Raw genomic sequence first — 22478 nt, forward strand, 5'->3', positions numbered from 1 at the left:
TTATTATAATAATTCTTTTAGAAAGAAAGAGAGAGAGAGTGAGAGAGAGAAATAACTGGACTCCTCTAACCTCACAAACTGAAAATCTCTTATTTCTTATTTCTTTTCTGTGACAAGTGCACTTTAAAGAAACAAGAGAGACCATGAGCTACTTTGCCATCCATTTAGCTGTGAACAAGTCTCATGACAAATGAGTACCCTAGGGAGACTCTGGAGTTAGTCACCAAAGCTCCCCATTGTGACTTTTCTAATGACTTCACTTTTATTATTGCATGCCAGGACTATAGTGCCAGAGTGGCTGAGTAAAGCACACAGCAAATCCTTTACTCCTTGTACATACCAATACAAGGTGTGCTGTAACTCTGTTATGTTATGAGATATGATTTCCTTGTGGCAATGCCAAGCTGCTTTCTTGGACTCCAGACCTCTTATCTCCACAGTGGGAGTACCTCCTTTCTGGTCAGAGAAACGAATGGGAAAAATTCAGCTGATGTACAAATGAGTTCTTGCAGCATTCATTGGGACCTAGCTCCCTGGTATCTGCAAGGAAACTCTTGCTGACAAAAGTACAGTTCATCTGATACCTGGATAGGTATAGGCTAAGAAGTGCTGTTAGTTGGGTACATTTTGATCACTGCCACAGGCACAGGAAAATATATATTGTTATGGTATTGTACACATGTTGATTGTAAACTATCAAACACATTAATCAGGAAAATGGAGATTGCCAAACTGGGACAAGTCAGATGTTTTGTGCCCATCTCTTCTGTACGTTAATACCAATAGCTTTGGAGAAAAGCAAAACTAAGCTTGCAGAACAATTATTCCATACATTGTCCCAGAAAATGTTCCCTCTTAGTTACCACTACATAGCTGAATCGTGTCCTGAAACACAGGAGAATAAATACTAGAAAGCTGAATTTCGTCTTAAAATACGGATTTGAGTACTGTGCATCTTTGCTGCATTTGTGTAGCCTTTCCTGAGTGCTGTAATCTGCCTTGATGTTGCAACACACTGCTAATAAATAATGTGGAGGGAGCAGGAGGAGAGAGTGTATATTCACCTCACTTACTTTTTAACTGGGTAATGGAGCTGTATCAGTGAAAAGGTTTGCTTCCCTGGGCTCCATGGACTGCTAATGAAGACAAATGGATTCTTCCAGCGAGGGACTCAAAGTGGAAGCACCACTTTGACCACTGCTCTGACTCCTTCCAGGGTGGAGCTGTTCTTTCTCTCTCTGCTGATTTCACTGCCAGCAGAAGCATTGACCTGCTGCCCAAAGCTGTCATTCCCATAGGTGACAATGGCTTCCACAATGCAATGTCTTTTTTTCACTTTTCTAAGTGTGTGCATAAGAAATGGGACCATAGTCTGAATTTTTCATTTATTCACAAAGGGCCTTTGGGGAATGAGGAGTAAGGGTAGCAAGGTGAAAGGTAAATGCTAAGAAACAACACTTGAGAGTGAAGACGTTGTATTTATCTGACTTGACTGCTTACATTGCAACTCTGTTTTCCAGGTTTCAATAACAATCCCGAATGGCCATGGCTGAACCATCTCATGCTACTTTTACTGACTTTTTAATATCTAACAAAATGTTTTGAATCAATATAACCAATAAGGTGTCTTGGTGATGTTATATAAAGTAATGAATGATTAAATAAACCTAGAGCTAAAAATGGATTTCTTAAAGATTTTTAATCCTATCCTCCTTCTATTGCTAGATTTGTGCTGTTACACTAAGCTCAGCCAGTGGTTGTTTAAAAGTACAGTGTATGTAAGTCCATGTTATAGTGATAACTGCACCCACATATGCTTGGCTTTGTGTATTGGCTCCATGTGATCAACTACAACACAAAGTACTTCTTCAGCTGGGACTCTGTGGATAAATTGTGGCTGATTGTATACCTGCCCTAACCTGTTGAAAATGACTGCAGAAAATGTTAGGGGACAACCTTGTGAGCCCATGGTATTTTGATTAATTTTAATAGTTGGGTTTAATAGAAGGATTGCTAAAAATGAGATAAGTACAGAAATAAAGTAAGCTAGTCTGGGGCACAGCCAGCATTTAGCATTCCTCATCTAAATGACGACATAATTGTTGGTGCTAAACTCATATTCTGTCTTAAGTACATCTACCAGCATTTTTCCAGGAGAAGTAGTGCTTGACTTATTTATACGTCACTAGGGATGAAACTGTTACACACGCATCAATAAAATGCTCATAGTGCTTGTGTTAAGACTGATAAAATGTGAAAATCCTGTCTGCAGCTCCTGGGATTCATGGAGGCAGACAGGGGACATCGAAGAATCTAAAAGGTTGTGTGGTTCCCAGCAAACAGCTTTCCCCATCATGCTTGTTTTCATGTTTACTCCAACAGGTTTGCATCCTCTTTCTCCATTCAGGGAAATTTGCTTGGGAAAACCAACCTGACTTGGTAATTTGGAAAAATGTTGTTTGGATGGGAGGAGCAGCCCTGCAGCTACATTAGAACCTCCACATTCCATCTTTCTGAGTAGCTTTTTGCTCAGTTTCAACTGGTACCAACCCACTTACTGTAAACTCCTTATAATATCCAGTGCTTGATTGCCTGGTTTTCTGTTTCTACATGTGTCATACTTCAGGAGTGGCTGCAGAGAAGTCCAAGGAGCTAAGAAATCCTCACATTTGTTTGAATGTCTGCTCTAACATCATGTGATGGCATCTAATCCTTTTTTTCTGAGTTTCAGAGCCCTGTGCTTTTATCATCTTTCCCATCAGTACTCCTGCTGCCTTCTTGGAGTCACTGGCCTAACCAGACAAATTCCTTGCCCTTTCTATAACACCAGATTCTCCAAGGTTATCCATGTCATTCATAAAGGTGTGCCAAAGAAAGCACTCTCAACGTTTTTTTCAGCATAAAACGGGAACCTCTCCATTGCCAAGCTTAGCCTACAGTCCAAAGCCACCTCACAAAAACAGTCATAGATATATTCTGTGCCTTGTGTCTGTGGCCATTGAATTCCATCTGCTTCATTTCACCCTGTATTCCTGTGCTCTCAAATCCATCTACAGCACTTTGGATGGCATTGTCTGTGAATACAATGGCAACATTTATGTATTCCTTGCTGAACTGTAAGTAGATTAGACTGAATCTGAAATATCCTGAGAAACAGGGAAAAAATATTAATTTTAAAGTATACATGTGAAAGTTCTACTCTGTAAAGCATTCTATGACTCATTCAAAGAGATTTTTTTTCCCTAACACAACACTTCATTCTCTAACTTCCCAAGTTGTTTGTCATCTTGTTTTTCAGAAAATTTTCCTTTCTAAATTGCCATCAGGTTCCTCACCATAGCTCAAGAACCCAGTAATACTGGTGAAATTTTTCACAGAGATTTCCATCTGAACCTTTGTTTTGTCTATGTTACATTTGATTTTTTGAGTGAATTAAGAGTACAGAAATAGTACAAAAAGATTTTCTTAAAAGTTCCCTTACTTTATATTTTGGAACCTTACTACCATTACTATTTTTCTGTTATACAGAAAGGGTAGTATTGGGCAAAGTCCTGTAGAGAACGTTGCTCCAATGGCTGAAGATTTCTTTTCTTCAAATAGTTTTGCACTGAATTATTCTTTTTGCACTTATAAATATAAATTCAAAACTGTAGGACTAATGTCAAATATAATACTCTAGCCGAGTAAGTGTCTACTAAAAATTTTCTACTGGCGCAATGAGGTGAAGAATTAATACCATTTGTCAAAAGTCAGTAGAGGGATTCAGTGATGGGAAGTTCAGAAATTTGCAACTTCCTACTTGAATAAATGTGCTCACAGCACACCTTCGTCTTAAGTTATGATAATAGTAATGCTGATTTTTTCCCCCCATTTTTCCTTTGAGTAACTGCCAAGAATCTTACTTCACAGACTGGGGACAGCAGAGACTGTGTTCTGCAATTAAAAGTTAGGCAGTTTTTAATGAGAGCACCAAGGCTGATTCATAGTTCAAAGTTAAGCAGAAGGTTTCTTTTTCTTTCTCTCTTTTATTTTTTTTTTAATCAAAAGCAAATCATTCATTTTTATCTCAGACAAAAATATGATAAAGGCTAATTCATTGGGCAGGAAGAAGGAATGTAGGGAGTTACTAATGAAATTTAACTAAAAAAATTAGAGGTCTAGTATTTTATTTCATTTCAGAAACGTAATAAATCTTATAAAAGGCCTTATACAATTTCTCCTTGAAGATATTGCAATGTGATAATGATGCTGTGCCCTTGCCAGCCAATTTCTTGATTTGTTCAGGTTATTCCAATAATATCTACATTTCACGGGAGAGTATTTACATTCAAATCTTCCCTGAGATTTGTCATGCCCTGTTGTCATCATGTTTTCTCCTGTGTCACCTTCAAGGACTGATAGGGCATGAAAATCTGTAGGAATAAACAGGACTTGAAATCCCCAGTGAAAGAAGCTGTGCCTCAGCCCTGTGGGGAACTGAGCTCCTTCACTCCCACTGATGTCATTAACACTCCAGGAGACTCAGCATTTTGGGGAGGATGCTCAGTGCCTAGAAGAATCAGGATGTAATTGCCAATTTCAAGCTTATGGGCAGAACCATGTCTCAAGCCAGGACATGGGAAGGAAGAAACAAGCTGGCTGCAGAAAGTCATACACAAACAACACTGGTTGCTTTTGTAGGAGTAAGTGTCCCTTCAGAGAGGAACTTTTTCACTTCTAAAAACTTCTACCTCATAATAATACACTGAAAAAGAAGCACAGCTATTCTCTCAGAGACACATATTCTTTTTAGCTAGCGTGCTTGATTCCTAGAAATGGAAAGGCATACAGGGAATAAAAATGTCCGTGTTTAATCAGATTAAATGGATATCTCATTAGTTATTCCACATAATTGGAATCTTTCACAAACCAAAGGAATGGACCTCTAGTATAGCTTAGTTAAAACTAGGAGTTTGTTGCTGAGAGTGGGGCCAATAGGGAAATCTTAGACAGGTCTGGGACAGACCTGAGATATTAAGAAGACAGTGATGCGAGATTGTAGTATAATGGATCCCATAAAAAGACATAAATAATATAGGATCTGTCTTTACAGTCAAGGACAGAACAGGTTTTGTTCATTGATAACCAGACAGATCAGATCAGAGACTGGCAAGATGCTTGAAATGTCCTTTAAAGAGACCTTAAATTTATGGAAACATATTTTGAAACCTGAATACTCAGTTTGGGGGGGGCTTGTGGGTTAGGTGTGTAGGTATGTTAGGCTATGAAACTGGACAAACAGTTCTCTGAAGGGTTGCTTTTTTTCTGAATGTTTTGTGTTTGGTTGATAGGTTGTTTTATTTTGTTTCAGGGTCTTTAAAAATATTTTACAGTTGAAAGCAAAACATTTCTGGGCATGTAGGATTTCCTTATTTCCTCAAATAATCTTATAAATTTACTATGCTTTCAAGATAGCAGTAGAATACAGAAGGACTCTGTATGTGGTTAATTTACATTTTCCATTTATAATAGTGTAATACATGTGCTAACTTTGCTTATATCTAATGGATGAAAAAATTGCCACCCACATCTATCACTGAGTGAGGATCTTCAACATCAGTCCTCATTTCAGCTGTTCTGTGGCCCACATGGAGCACTGGCTTCAGCCACATCTCTCACTGGCATCACTCCACACATCATTGCATATTTGAGCATAACCTGTCTGTGTATGGAGAATGCAAGTGTATTTTTATGATATGTGTCAGAATCCAACAGGAAGTAATTGCATGGTCTTACATGAAAATGTGATAAGAAAGACATTGAGTAGAATTCTTGTAATTTTTCCATTCTCAGCTTGCAGGCCAATTTCCCTTTTGTTGCTCATAAACTGTGCTCTCTGCAAAGTGGCCAGTATGAAAAAGAAAGGACTCAATACCTTATGGACAACACACTTCCCTATCCCAAAAAGGAAAAAAGATATTAATGTTGTAATGTGATGTCTGTATCAAATGTGAGTGCACACAGAGAGACATGGATGCTCAAATTGCCTGCTGCTGCTCAAGCATACACCTGGGCAGTATGGCTGGTCTGTACTGCTCAGTGATGTGGGTCCTGGAGCAGAACTATGAACATTAAACCCCCTGGAGTGCACATTCCCCTTCTTTCTAGATAGCTGGACTCAGCATGGCTTGTTCCAGAAGCATGTCAGACAGACGTCCTTGCAAAGCAAGGTCCTGCAACTTGAGCTTTATACCAAAGTGCTGGCCCCACTCCAGCCCCTGAGAACCAACACTGAAGATGGGTAGGAGGCTGAGCCACTTGAACCACACTCACTTCTTGATGCAGGTACCAGACAAGATGATATTTGAAAACAACCTCTGGTCCAAATTAGCAAATGCACAGCCCTGGCACTTCACTGCTTGTCAAAAAAATCCCTCCGCTGGGCATTTGTTCAGAGACAGAGCCAGTCTTTGCCAACTAGGCCAAGTTACACATCCCAGCATTAGCATATTTCTATTAAAACATATGTTATTTTGTTCAATTATGACATTTTGCTTCATTCTTAGCCTGAAACGATATTTGAGATATCACCCTGATACTCCGTAATTATAAAGATATACCCTATGTATTGCACTGAAAAATTGTAAGAGCATACAGACTACTCAAGCATTCTATTCTTTGAGTACAGCATAGAGAATAATTATGGTTTCTCATATTCTCTGAGTAATTAATTTGAAGAATTTAATTATATTTTTCATATTAATTATTAATGTATTATTCACCCAACATAGTCAGTTCATAATTCATAGATGTATTATTCAAGTAATTTAGTTGATGAATTTCATAGTTTTGAATAAGTTATTCCATTTTTTTAAATTATTCACTCAGCTCGAGGAATGTCTGCTGATGCTTGAATATCAGCCATACTATAGCAACTTCTTTTTTTGCAGGGTCTTGTGAACACCTGATATTAAACCCAAAAGCTAATAAAATGCTGTCCAATCCTTAAATGTTCTTTTACATAAGGTTACTTTACAAATAAATGGCAGTTTAATCTGATCAACAAGTTCAAATTGGGGATCTTTTTGCCTATTTACATTTTAAATTCAGTTTTATTACAGAATATCCTCATAAAGTACAGGCCTTATTTGCTACATTTCACCCTTATTTAAACTTAGATGAAACACAGTCCTTATATTTAACATTTCACTGATGCTAGAATTACACTGATGATGACATATCCATCCGTTAGTCTATGAGTTTCGTCATTAACTTTATGCTCAGATAATTCCGTTTATAACAAGAAACTTGTAACCATGGCAGAGGAGAATAAGAAGTAAGGTTTCTACAATATGCTGCCAGTTCATCTGGACAATTTAGCTTAATCTAAACAATAAGCCTACAAGTGGCCTAGAAAATTTCCAGGGAAAATAACATGATCATACTGGGAGCAGCACTTCTGGATGTGTATCAGGTAATAATTTTGTCCTGGCAGAGGCATAACACAAAGGATCATTTATCTGATCTTTCTATATCTAGATTTAGTGATTGTGTCACATAACTGAGGTTCTTAATGCTGGTAGAAAACCTGAAAAAGTTGCACATATATGTTGTACATGTGTGTGTATGTGTGTAATTTTATATGAGTTTCTTTTTAGACAGAGTGCCTTATATGTATGTATATAAAATAATGGTCAGTTTGGGAAAATAAAAAAAAAAAAAAAGTGAAAAGCCCTGAGTGAAATATATGTTATTCATTATGTTTCTAGGTCCATTAGTCTGCCAAATAAAGTGATGCCTATCAATTATTTTTATTTACGATGACACCTTTTTTTCTAAGAAAAGCTGGTCCTGTATTCTAAAAGAGTTGCAAAGTTTTAATTACATTTGAAAGATTCTTGGAAATGTTTTAGTGGTAAATACGGCACTGTAGAACTGATCTTTGGAATGCAATGTATAATTTGAGATTTTCTTCCCTGTACAAACCTCAGAGAGATTTATTTTAAACACCTCTGAAAACAATATTGCCATTTTTTTCAAAAGAACCCTGTATTTAAACTACATTGGTTCCAAGTTCTCTGTATACTCATGTTAGCACATTTGCCATTTGTGTATTGCTCTTTCACACAACCTCAGTGTGTATGTCAAACCAAAACACAGAGGCACAAACCCTTCCCGATTTCCAGATCCATTATTACAATACAATATTCTAACAGAAAAGTCTCTAGCTACAGGTAGCTTCTTTCACCGAGGAAAGTGTTTGCATTTTGGGTTGTTACCTCTCTAGCAGGCAGTCCATATGGTGCTAAATCCTGTAAACTAACTATAACTAGGTATAAAATTCATAGGGAGAAATGTAATTTATCACAAGTGCACAGCTGATGTCTGCTTCTAAGTAGTTGTTTCCTAATCTGATACCAACCTGTGCACAGCCCTGGTATGTTATTGAGCTACAAAATCAATAACAAATACCATGCATGATTCCCTGAGAGATTAACCATTTATTCCAGCTGTGAAGAACAAATGAAGGTTAAAGAAAAGTAGCTGCTTTAAGAAAGGTTTTCACAAAATTAAACAAAGTCTTCATAGATTAATTGATATTAACCGCAATAACAACATAGAATGGCTTACTTGTTTTAATTATATTTGTTTCTTAAAGCAACTGACTTTCAAGCTCAGATTTATATGCAGTTTGCTTTTCCTGTGCTCCCAAAAGTGCTTGATATGTGATTTACATTTCTTCTTTGCCCCCAAATGTTTCACAGTTTTTTTGCTCTTTTCTTTAATTGCCACTAATATCTCAGGGAGAGTTGCCTGGGGCAGACTGAGCAGAAGCACCAAAAGCTGCAATGGTAAAAAGGCACAGTGAGCGAAATTGTCATGCCCTTTCTTCCTGGCTCACAGCTGTAAAAGCTGTGGATGTTTTAATGTGTGCATGTGCAATGGGAAGGAAGTGAGAGATCAGAGTGGCGGTGAGCAGCAGCAAGGGTGAGAAATGAGTGGGAAGGAGGGAGAGGGGGGAGCGCTCTGGCTGCGGGTGGACAGAGGGGCACAGGGTGGGTGAGTCACAGGGACCTGCCGGGCATCGGGGGAGGGATGCAGCCTCTAAGGGTTTCCTGCCGGGCTGCCAAAAGGGGATCGGGCGTGAGAGGAAATGCAAGATTTTGCAGTTTTCCTAGGGATTGACTGCTGGCAGCATCTAAAAGACTAAATTTTTAAGCAAAATACAGCTCTTAGCCTTAGATGTGGTAGAACCAAGCTGAAAGTAGTGATTCCAAAGGGGGAAGAAACACCTCTTGAGTCAAATCCGTTGCTGTTTTATGTGCAAAGGTATCTGATATAATCTTGCCTCCCTTTTACTTAACAGATGCAAAAAGAGATGCTAGTACCATTTTAATAAACTTAAATATTCCTGCTGTGATCCTTGAATTTTTTCAAACCCTATATGACAGTGCTTAGCCCCTGTACCTGCTGCTCTGCCTTCTTTATCTCTGAGCTGGTTACAATTCATTGTTTTGCCTTGTATGAAGTTTGTAAAGGACCTTACAATAAAAGACACTTGGGGTGAGTTTGCTTTAGTCTAATTCCATCAACTGCTACTCCTTGTTTTGATGAAACAAGATCAGAATTTGACCTCAAAACACCCCAGTGAGAACACTATTATTATTTATACCTATTTTGTAAAAGGATAAATTGAAACACTGGTTTAAGTGACTTGCTTGAAGGCTTGAAGCTTCTCAGTGCCATTGCAGAGACTTGAATTCATGAATCTAGACACCAGTGTCCTTGTCTTAAATGACAGATGAACTCTGCAATCAGGATTGTGCTCAGAAAAATCTACTAACACCCATGGGCTTATAAAACCAATTTAAGCCAGGGAAGAGTCAGGTCTCTGCCTACTTTCCATGATCAGAAAAGCAGTGCTGAACTGCCTTTTTTTCCTGCAGGTGTGACATTTGCTTATGCGATAGGGAAAATCCTCTTTGGAAATATAAGTTCTACAAGTTTGGTGGTTGTCCTGTAACAGAAAGCCAAATTTTTCCCTCTCACGTCTGTGAAGAGCACAGTTTAAAAAAAAAGAAAAAAAAAAAAAAAAAAAAAAAAAAAAAAAAAAAAAAGAAAAAGCAAAGGAAAAAGAGAATTCCCAAAGAAAAATATGTGCCAAGTTTAATTTAATATTTTCTTGTTTTGCTCTATTTGTAATTTAATGCTTTAATTATAAAGGTTTATTATAGCATTTTAGTTGTTTATTCATTGATCTGAGACTCCACTGGAATTCCTTCACTGGGAACACTGCAGTAAAATTACAATGCACAGGAGACAGATCAAGCTTGTAACGTTGGCAGTCTCATGGGTGCTAAAATATCTTCAAAGTCAACACATTTGCTGATGGGCAATAAGAGTGAAGACAAAAAGTAACTTCTCCAGTCCTCTGCTATTTTTAGTGCCTCAGTGGTTGTCTGTACATTTTTTTTTGTGTAGTCTGCTTTATCAGTCATGAAGATAACTGAGCTCAACTCCAGCCTTGGTGGCATTATCTCAGGCTGTCATAAGAATACACTGAACTCTGGGATGCTGCATGCCCATTGTGAATGATGGTCAGTAGAGACAGCACAGTGGGAGTAATGCCATGTCTTTTACCCTGCTTATTCCCTTTTCAGATGTAATGTCAGAAGTCTGATGCACTTTAAAGATTATGGTGGATTTTTAAACTGTTTTGCAGTAAGAAATTTGATGCAGTGGATACTGAGAAGAGCTAACAAAGAAATTATTTGATGTTCCTTTTAAGCCTGTGGAAAGTCTGCTCTCAGACTGTAATTTCTTGGAATTTATTATTCACAATTATTCACTGTATTTTGTTTTGGCAAATCTTTTAAACTCTGTTTTGATCACGCGCAGTCTTCCATGAATAATCATCATTTCAGACTGGAGCTGTTATGATAGGTCAGAAGAGAAATATGGCACTGTCATGTTTGTGACTGCAAATGGAAGAAACCTCTTCTAGTGCAGCATTTGCAAATGTGGATATAAAATTTGGCATCTGTAAATATTCATGTACATACACTTGCAACTCTGCTCTTGGCTTGATCCAAAGCCACTAGAGGTAATAGAAAGAATGAATATTCATGTTGGTAAAGCTTAATTTCTAGATGGTTTGCTGAAAGAAAATGTAAAGAGAAAGAAATATAGACAAAAATGCATTAATACCACTAAGTGCTCACAGGAAGAAAGTCCTACTTATTAAATTCCATTCCTGGTGGGGTGCTTTTGGTTATGTGTCAATGAAACAGCACACATGCACACAAATAGGATTACAGTCTTGCGTTTAGGACTTTCTCTCCAAAACACAGAAGCTTTGCTCCTTAACAAAGAGAAGTTAGAAAAAAGCTAGAATTCAAAAATATGTTAATCTGGTTCAGAAGAAAGGAAGCTTTTTCTTTGCTTTTCTTTTCTTTTTCTGTATATAACAGAAAACTGAAAATGTTGGAAAGTGTTATTTGATTTATTATACTTTCCCACAAGCATGATACAAGCAGGAGTCAGAAGCTTCACTGTGGGTAGTGATGCTTTCATTTTCTCTTAAAACATGCACCTAATCTCCCACATATGTGAAATTATGTACACTTCAATCCTCCAAACTGAGCAGCTGAGCAGAGCAATCAAAGAAGAGTGCATCTGACAGGTTTGGGGCAGCTGTTACTATTCTGTTAATTTTTTTTCTCTAACAGAAAGGTCAAAATATAATTTTAAGAGTTAAATTCTCTTGGATGAGTCTGAATGGGCAAATGCACACCTAGAATGCTGAAATTTTTCTTTAAGGCAGAGGCTGAATTTGGGAGATGCAGTCATTTGACATTGGTTTTGCTTGACTTGTGTTCATCTGATGTCAAGTAGCCATCCTCATGCAACACTGCTGTGGCACAGCCTTCAGGTTCCAGCATTGCAAACTACTTAGAAGTCAAGTTCATCTCTTCCATGAGAAATGAGGTGCCAGGATAGAATATCACTCATCCTAGACCACAGAGCTGTGTATTATACAGAAATCTATCACTCCTGTGATCAGATAATTAACAGGTTTGGTGCTTATAATACTATAAGCATCCTTGCAATTTGCAAAATATCAAGCTGAATGGAGGGGTTGCCGTGCTTACATCTGCATATCTAGCAAAACATGGCCATATGTAGCCAGGAGAACCTGTCATTTTGTAGTTCAAGTACATGGGCTCTATTGTCAGCTGGCATAAATGTCCCACTGCCACTTATAAAGAGCAGTGTTGTCTTGGACTGAGCTCTTGTTTCATTATGGGTGGGTTAAAGGCAGACAAAATGTAACAGGACATCATTTCATATCCTTTCCTTTCACAAAAAATTCCAGAAGTCCTTCATGGTATGCTTCTGTGCACAAAGGAGAGTTTGCCTGTCGTAAAAGAGACTGAACACCAAATATGTCAAATAATTATATTGCAGAAGTGAACAACCTCCTGTTGTAAGGAAAGGAAGCACCTATGAATGAGGAAAAAGATGTATGTATATGAAACTCATTCTTCTGCCCAAGGGCTAGTTTGTACCAACCACAGAGTATTCATAGTCTATAAATCAGACTTGATAACACTGAGCTTTGCACATCATCTTCTCTGTTTCAACTTCCCGACATGAAGAATAATGCCCAAATGTTACCACAGAGTTAGATGGTTGCAATTAGACAGTGACAGTAGCTCTGCAATTTTGGAGCAGTCTCCTCATTTACATTCCAACTGTAGGGCTCTGGAAATGCTTAGAGAAGAAAGCAGATTTTTTTTTTCTTTCCCTGTCACTGCCTCTACCACTAGCTTTGTAAACTGTATGACAGCATATTTTTTAGAATATTTTGGTAGCTTCCCTTCCACCAGGTGTTGTTTTGCCTTGACAAATCTGAAGGTTAGTACGGGGCAGGTGTGAAGCTGCAAGGGGAATAATTGCTGCAACTGACAGCGAGGAAAGCAGCTCTTCAGTGTGGATACTGATTCAAAAGAAGCATCTGGTATGAACCATGGACAATTGCATTGAACTCTAAATAACGTGAAATGAATTTTTGATTTTTCCAAAGTCCTTGATGTTTGATGTGAGAGGAAGAGCTACCTGGGATTCCCTGGGATTCCATCTAGTTCAGAAATGCCTTTCATCTCAAATTGGGACATAAAGTTGCAATTCTCTCAATATGACAAATTTTCTCTTAAATTTCCAAATAATTTCACTTCAGAAATACTCAAGTAGTCCCATGACTTGGTTAATTTAGTTAAGAGTAGAGAATTTCTTTTTGACTTGTTTTGACTTTTATAAAACCAGCTATGGATAATGAAGTTTTTTTGGGTGTGATAAAGGTCCATAAAATCAAAAACCAAATCCATTGCTTCGACAAAATAATTTGACCTTGTTAAAATGAAATATTTCAAAAATCTTTTGTATGAAAAAAACCCCGGATATTCTAGAAATTTTTTGAGACAATTGAATCAGCATTCTCTAATGTTAAACCCTTTTATCTGTAAAATAAGTCAATCACCTTTAAAAACAAAAACTGAAATGAAAAAACAGTGGTTGTGCAATATTTTCAGAGGGCCTGAGAGATACAGTAGGTCAAAATGTTATATCACTGAAGCTGGGGGAAATTTTGTCAATTACTATAACATGACTCATGTTCTACCCTGTACTAATGAAAATTCAACATTATCTACTTGATGGTCCAGAAAACAGTACCTATATGAACATATCAGCTGATGATGTTGTACTCTGAAGTGCATCAGCTGAGATTGTGGATATTACAGTCCAAATGCATAAATTAAGCTTCATTATTTGTATTTTTATTCCACCATGATAAACTATAAACTAAGTCTGATGAGCAATGCCCCTTTATGGCTACTCTGGATGCACAGTGGGTATATCAGAATGAGATGCTGATTTTATTTGGATTTCTGCCCTTTTGTCCACAGGACTTCAGTTTTGGCATTGTTTGCCTTTGCTGCAAAATTCATTTCTGTTTCAGCATCTGTTCATGGACAGAAGTCTGCTCCTGCTTTTTTAATGGTACATCTATTGTTGTTTCACCACTATACATGTGTTTGCTGCTCCTGCTTGCTTTCTGCAACAGCTATTGCTCTTTCTTCTCATGTCTGCAGTACCAGACATATCTACATGTAGTCAGGCCTCTGCCTCAAACATTTAATTTGTTCTAGTAAGGCATGCTCTTCATTTTCATTCTAAATTAATTTCCTTTTTACACAGATCTGTTGTGATAATTCTACCTTTTCTACTGTATTGTATTTAAATTACAAATGCAGAAACAAGACAATGAGGAAAGAAGAAAGGTCAAAACCAATAAAATAAATTGATTTCCTAGCATTTTAAGACTTTTTTTTCAATCTACTTCTGGTGAGATGTAGGTGTGGGGGAAGTTTTTTGTATCCTATTTAATGTCAAGTCATTTGGCATTTATAAGTATTCGTAAGGCTTCTCACAAGGTTTCAGCTGCATCACAAATCCTACTGATATTATTAGGAAATATATAATAAAATCTTTGCACAAATATTTGAAAATAAAAAGAAACTATCTATTCTTCATTGTAATTTTTGCTTTTTTACTCTTTTTTTTTTTTTTTTTTTACTCTGTTATTAGAAATGATGTCCTACAGCTACCAGATAAATATCACAGAATTAAAAGCCTTTCTGTAACAAGCTTTCTGTTAACTGCTCAAAGGCAACTTTTAAGTCTTTCCAGAATACTTTCTCGAGGATTTTTTTTTTAAAAGAAGCTATTTGTTACTGCAAGGTGCAGCAATGTTGAACAGGTGAGATTTTCATACAGCACCAGATGCTTGAAGTGCTCATGTGGCTTCAAGTGCATCTGAGGTTTGCTCCAAGAGATGATAGAAGTGCACCAGCCGTGATTTTCTCTTTAAATAGCCCCTGCCCACAAAGGAAACTACCTGTGATAACAAATCAGTGTCAGAGATCACACTATAAACCAAAGAAGTAGCCTCCTGGGCTGAAAGCTACTTAGTCATGCAAAGGACAATGTTCAGATAAATAACTGTCATCCACTGATGCTATTTGCACTAAAATGCTGGAATGTCGTGGCTACATCTATGATAGTAAACTGAATAGTGCTAGGACTTGTTTTATTGTTCCCATGTTAGCTGGCACAGTCTGGATCCCTTCCCATTGCTAAGTTGTCTCATCTGCAAGGCAGTCTGCTAATAATTAAGCTACCAACTGGGGACAAGTGGAGAACATGTCCTTGTTTTGTGCTGGCTCCCAAATTTTGCTGAAGAAATTTTTGGGAAAAGCTTCATTTGCTGGGCCAAATCTATGCTACTGACTGTTCAATTATGACAAGGATATAAGCAGTGAAATTCCCAAAAGTATCACTTGATTTATTAGAATGTGTGTTCCTTATGAGTATATTCTAAAATAAAAGATCTGTTTTCAGAGAAGAAGTTTCTTAGCATAATCTTTCCATTCCAAGAGTTGTCCTTTACAGTCACCTTTCCCTTTATCTGTTGTCTGCAGAGAGCAAATAGCAATAAGTTCACATGAAGAACATTATACTTACTATTCCCTATGTTATATGAAATGTACAATTTTACCCATGCATCTTTAGAGGCTTCTGAAAAAGTAAAGCAGTCTGAAGTCTGCTGGGAATATGTTAATTAAGAGATGTGATTGAAATGTTAATGAAGATATTCTAAGGCTGACAAAGGAAGATGTCTTAATACTTCACAGGACCATGAGGTCTTTCATTGCCCAGTCATAGCAGAGAAAAATCAAAAGAAAATGAAATAGGAGCAGACCATGCTCACTGTTGGCTAAGAGTCTGCCCTGTGTCTCTGATATTTGCAGTCAACAACAGCAGAAAGCTAAAGCAGAGCTCTGGCAGCTCTCCTGAGCATGACAGATCAGAGACAAACTTTTGAGGCTAATTAGTAAACCTCAAATGCTTGTAACAATGAATTGTTAGCAGCAGCCTTAGAAATTTATTTTTCTTTTAAGCAGTTTGTATCTTTGTTCTGTTAGTGCAGATCCCTGTTTTAAGTAAACATGCCATTTAAATATTGTCTAGGAATAACACGGATATCCTGACAAAACATTATACTTTTAGAAAACAAAATCACAGAAACACATAGTCACAGAATGGGTAAATCTGGAAGGCACCACAGCAGATCACCTGGTGAAACCTGCATGCTCAACCAGGGTCATCCTAGAACTCATCGCACAAGATTGTGTTCAGGTAGTTCTTGAATATCTCCAGTGAGGGACACTCCACAACCTCCTTGTGCAGTCTATTTAGTGCTTGATCACCCACATAGTAAAGAAATTCTTCCTCAGGTTCAGGTGGAACTTCCTGTGCATCAGTTTCTGCACATCTGTCTCTTGTCCTATTGCTTAGCACCATCGAGAAGAACTTGGATGCATCCTCTTGACACCCTCCCTTCAGACACTTACAGACCCGTACAGACATTTACATGAATCAGACCCCCTCTCAGTTGTCTCTTCTGAAGATGGAGCAGGCCCAGTTCCCTCAGTCTTCTCCTGCAAGTGAGGTACTCCAGTCCCCTGATCATCTGTGTGACCCTCCACTGGACCTGCTCCAGGAGCTCTGTATCTCTCTTGTACTGAGGAGCCCAGAACTGGACACTGCACCCCAAATGTGACCTCACCAGGACAGAGTAGAGGGGCGGGATCACCTCCCTCCACCTGCTGGCAACAAAGCTCTTCCTAATGCACCCCAGGATGCCTTTGGCCTTCTCTGCCACAAGGACACATTTCTGGCTCATCCACAGCTTGTTGTTCACCAGGACACCCGGGCCCTTCTCCACAGAGGTGCTCTACAGCAGGTCAGCCCCCAGCCTGTCCTGGTGCATGGGGTAGTTCTTCCCCGGCCGCAGGACCCTGCATTTGCCTTTGTTGAATCTCAGGCAGTTCTTCTCTGCTCATCTCTCCAACCTGTTGAGGTCCCTTTGAGAGGCTGCACAGCTCTCTGGGTTATCAACCACTCCTCTCAGCTTTGTGCCATCAGTGAACTTGCTGAGAAGGCCTCTGCCCCTTCATCCAAGTCATTGGTGACTAAGATAAACAAAGTCTTTAATCCTGGAGAACACCTCTAAGGACAGATCTCCAACAAGACCCTGTGATACTGATTACTTCTCTCTGGGATCTGCTTTTCAGACAGTGGCCAATCCACCTTTCTGTCCACTCATCCAGTCCATGGTTCCTGATTTATCTATGAGGATGTTGTGAGAGACAAATGACATTCTTTTGCTGGGAGGAAGTGATCCTTGAATATCAACCAGTGTCTTGGATCCCTCTTCCCTGCAGGACCTGTTCTCATGGGATTGCTCCCGGATGACCCCTTAAGAGTCTAAAGTTAACTCTCCTGTGGTCCCTGGTTACAAGCTCAGCTGTGGCTCTGCATCCTCCTCACCCAAAACTGTGCTCCACAGTCTCAGTCACTACATTCAAGGCTGCCCCCAATTTTCAAAAAAGGTTTTAACCTGTTTGTTAATACAAGGTTGATCCTTGTGGAATCCTCCGCTACCCATGTCAGAAAGTCATTAATGCTTTCCAAGAACCTCCTGGAGCGTTTGTGCTTTACTGTCTTGCTTCTCCAGCAGATGCCATGGTATTAAAGTCCCCCAGCAAGAACCAGTGCCTGTGACTTTAAGGGTGCTTCAAGCTGCCTGGATCTGACATCTTTTGTGCTGTTCAGTATCTAAGTGCATTTATACACAGCACTCAGATGGCAAAAAAAGGCAGACCTTCATTGCACTGCATGAGTTTAGGAGCTGAAAATGCAGTTTTCTAGCAGAGGATCTGTTTGAAATTGGTGCTAACAGGCAAGTTTTTTGGCAAGGGGATCTCAGTGAGAGGGTATTCAGATTGGTAGCTTTAAAAATGCACTTACAATTATTTGTCTGTGTAGCAGATGTTCCTGCAAATCTTATGTATTGGGTCACTCTGGACTTTGGGGGAACTTGCCAATTTTAGTTCCTGAAATTGAAGGAAGACAAAATATTTTCTGCTCTGTGCAGCTGTCCTAGAAGTCTTGAACTGCATCTCTGTGAATTGTATCTCTGAGGAGACCTGTTAATGTTAACAATTCAAAGTCCAGACTACAGATTTTTTAAGGAAGGTGTGTTATTTTAGACTACACCTAGTGGAGGCCATGGCCTAAAACCCCACTAATATTTGAACCTGGTTAGTTGTGGTTTTGGTGTTCCTCTTTCAGTTTAATTACATCCAAAATGGATGGTTATTCAGTCAATCTTAGACTGCTACATAGTGTGAAACAAATGGTGTAGGACATGGGAATGATTGAACTATTTTCTTTAAAATCACACTCCTGATCTGAACTAAACCACAAATATGAACAAGCTCTGTCCTTGAACTGTTGTGAAAATACAGTTTCGAAATTTATCAGAGATGTCATGGTGATTTTGATGTCATTATTCATTAAAATGAACAGAAACAGGGGACCTAAATACTTTATAAAATAATTCTACACCAACCATAATATCCTTCACAGTCTTAAATCTCTCTTTGGTACCCTTCAAATAATAAGTGAAATATGAACAAAAAAATTACAATTTTTTAGAACTACAATTACAGAAAAACAATACTAAAGTGAATACAGTCAAACTAATGTTCTTTTATGTATCATTTAAAATTAACTGACACTGGTATTTATTTGTTTGGAGCACTGGGATTTTTTGGTTGGTTTATTGAATTGAGTGTAGATTTTTGTTGCACTTCTTTGCTTTAAATTCTTCATGTAGTTGACCTTTCTGGCACAGCAGTTTGGGACCACCACTGACACAATGTTATTAATATCTTAGCACAGCTATATTAATAATCCAGAGGACACACAGCTAAACGTGCTCCTTCCAACTTGCTCAGTGACTTAGCACCAGTGGTGTGCACAGCTTGTGTAGGTGACCTGTTTCCAGCAGGAGGCCTGGATACCCTCATTCCCCATGGTGAAGGAAAGGTGATTCCTTCAGCTACATCCTCTTGGACTGACAGCATATGCAAGGCAGAAGCTGTTCTCAGCATCACTTTTGTGTGCTGAGGGTTACTGACTTTGCTGGAAATCAGTTGCAGTGGATGCTGTATGCCTCTGAAAACTCAGTGTCAGATTTACACAGACTGAGCAGCTTAGAAGATGCACTGAAAGAGATCTGGAAACTGCACACGGATTCTCTGGCAAGGCCAGTGAGAGAACACTGAGTGTTCTGCCTTCTGGTCCTTTCTTTGAGATTGCAGGATGGATTACTTCATCTTAATAGCTCGTATGAACTGTTAATATTATTAACATTTATTAACCCCTCTTGCAGACTGTTAATTAAATAATGCAGAGTCAAGCCTTAATTCCTTTGGTGCTGACTAAATATCTCTTCCACTTGACACAATTTCATTTATCATTACCCTGTGTCCCTTGTGTTTAATTTTCCGATGAACTAAATGACTGTATTTGGTATTTAAGATACTGCATTAAAAATGGCTGTGAACATAACAAACATGAGCAGGATTACCAAGAGTCATCACGGTGAAGCCAATAAACAAGCCTGACTGTAGGAAATTGAGTTCTCAAAAGTATGAGGAAAGAACCTTGAGTAAGTCTGTCTTTTAATTTAAACTTATGAAGAATAGCAGTTAATAAGCCTTCGCTGAAATGTGGCAATGTTCTCCACATGTGACAGGTTTAAGTTTGCTCATAAATGCTGGAGCAAATGGATGAGCTGATTGCCCAAAATGTGATCCTAAGTTATGGTAACCCTTTACCCCATTTTGGCTTTCTACTATATCATGCTGCTGTGAGCCTCAGCAGAGCTAAAGGAATGACTTGATGAATGAGCTTTTGAAGCAGTTAAGCTAATGCTCCCATAAACCTTGGGGAAGTATGCAAATGAGTTGTTCTTCTAGATGCTGATAAAAAGCACTATTAATAAATAGAAAATAATTGTTTGGCAAGCAAGATAACCTTTTTCATGGTTGTTGGTATGCAATAAACAATATCAGAAGTTTTAAAATCCTGGTAACAGGAGCACTGGGAGAGTGGTGCTTCCCCCTCCGGAATTTTGCAGTGTTTTCCAGAGCTGGCTTTAAAGGTCGGCTATAGAAAAGAAAAAGAAGATAGGTTCAAGGATGAATAAAATCTGCCTCCTAGCTAACTACCCTCTCATCTGTGATTTCATAGGTCTGTCTTTTCCCCATCTATTTTGTCCCAGATGTGGTCCTTGGGATCATGATTTTCTGTACCAAGGGTGGAAGGTATGGAGAAAAAACTGGTGATGTTCATCCAACAAAATAGAAGATTGTCACAAACAAAGCAAATATATACTAATCTTTTCTTTTCTTTCATAAAGTTTTCTGAGGAAATATTCCCCACCCCAAAAGTAAAAATACATGTGGTGAAATACTGAGAAAAATACTGCACAAGAGCAGATCTTTTTGCGTTGGTGTATCTCACAATTCAAGATGGAAAAGGGCAAAGCTGACTTTCTTCATCTCTATAAATAACATGCTGCTTTGTATCTGTGTTAAAAGATTTACAGAATCCTTTCTTTTGGCACTCGATCACTCTAGCTGGCAGTAGAAACACAGGAACTTCATGAACAAAGAGAATCAGAGGAGAAGAAAAATGTCTCTGCAGTCCTTCTGGGATCCATTACCATGGCAGTTTGGCCTCTCACACATCAAGTAATGTTTCTTGATTCCCCCCTCCCCCCCCCGCCTTTGTAGCCAATACCAGCACAGTGAACCCATAGTACAGGAAAGGCAGCCAAGCATTCAGAAATTAAGGGAAAATTAAGTTTTGACCCATGAGTTATCTAGACCTTGCCTTAGTGTTTCTAGCCAATCCCAAAGTACTCCAGTTTTCTACACTAAAGCTCTTGCAGTTGCTCAAATGGAGGCAAATCAAAACAGATCCTGTGGGCAGAAGAACAAGTGCACTGCTGCATGAAATGCCTTGTTTACTACCAAAGGCATGGATTTGATATTAGAACTGATAGCAACATTTTTAAATGACTTGTGTATAGAATTTCAAAGCAGAGTTTTAAATTAAAGAACACATTTCAGGAAAAGGCAGCAATGAAATCCAAAATGTTTTCTAATTTTGTGGGTTTTTTTAGATGTGGACACCTTCCTTCCCTTTACTGAATTCCATGCCCTTTTCATTATTAGAGCTTAATAAGATATGTAATATCCCAGGAAAGGAAGAGGAGGCAAGGCAAGGCAAGGCATATTCAAAGGAAGGGTTTCAACTATCATAAAGGCTGCAAAATTGTCTTTTATTAAAAAAAAAAAAAAAAAAAAAAAAAAAAAAAAAAAAAAAAAAGAACTCATGTGAACCTTTCTCTGCTAGGGTGATACTATAATTTGATGACTTGCACTTGTTTATGTGATTATGAACTATTTATCCTGGTCATTTCTGGCCTATATTTTAACCAGACTTGATGCTATTAACAAGAAGATTAATTTTTTTTTTTATTCCTGTACTCGCTACCATTGCTTCTTTCCAACAAATTTTACTGGAATTCATATTAGCAGATTTTATATTCCGCTATTATTTTTTTTTAATTTAAATATTATATGACAATTATTTGGAATGTACAATTATATACCCAAGAAAAATATGAAAATTAGTGAGACCATCTCATTACCAATAACTGAAAAATATTTTTCCTCTAACCCAGACCAGATACATGGTATATAGTGGTCACATATTTTATATTGCTTTCTCTTCAGCTGTATGTTATCTTATCAAAATCCAGTCATGAAGACTGTCCACAGAGTACAGTGTTACTTGACTAAAATTGACAGTGAAATAATCTCTCTTTACCTCTAGTGAATACGATTATGAGCTGTTCCTCTCAATTTCTCTTTCTTGGCTTTCTGAACATCTTTTTTTGGACAGATTTTTTGAATTGCACAATTAACTTTTCATTCATTGTGTTAGAACACCCCACATTAGAAACAAAAATGAGAAAATCCTGTTCTGTCAAATGCATTTTCTTGGAATTCAGTGGGCATTGGGTGGTCTCACTGATACTCCATCTGGGCTGCACAGACCTTAACACCGGACAGAAATGTTACTTACTGTCCCTGCCAGTTAGTAACAGCAGGGATTTCGGCAGCTGCAGGAAAGGAATTCCCATCTTTTCTGTGGGCACAGTACTGCATCTTTAGCTGTTCCGCTAAACAAAGCTCACCTGGCAGCAGGGCTGATGAGTTCAGCAAGGATAACATGGGAAACAAAGTTAAAACAGAACAGGAGGTATCAGCCAGCAAAAATGCCTGGGAAAGGAGTGGGGTTGAGAGAACTGGGAAATGGGACTGCTGCTTGTGAGACAGTTCGTGTATCACACCAAAAGAAATTATTTCATCATTATTTGGCCTAAAAGACCAGGTTGTAGGGAGAAAACATGGTTTTATTTGTGGTTCCATGAAATCTCACTGTTTGCAGCA

Source organism: Zosterops lateralis, assembly GCF_965231275.1.
Source record: "Zosterops lateralis genome assembly, chromosome: 1".
In the NCBI taxonomy this organism is placed as follows: domain Eukaryota; kingdom Metazoa; phylum Chordata; class Aves; order Passeriformes; family Zosteropidae; genus Zosterops; species Zosterops lateralis.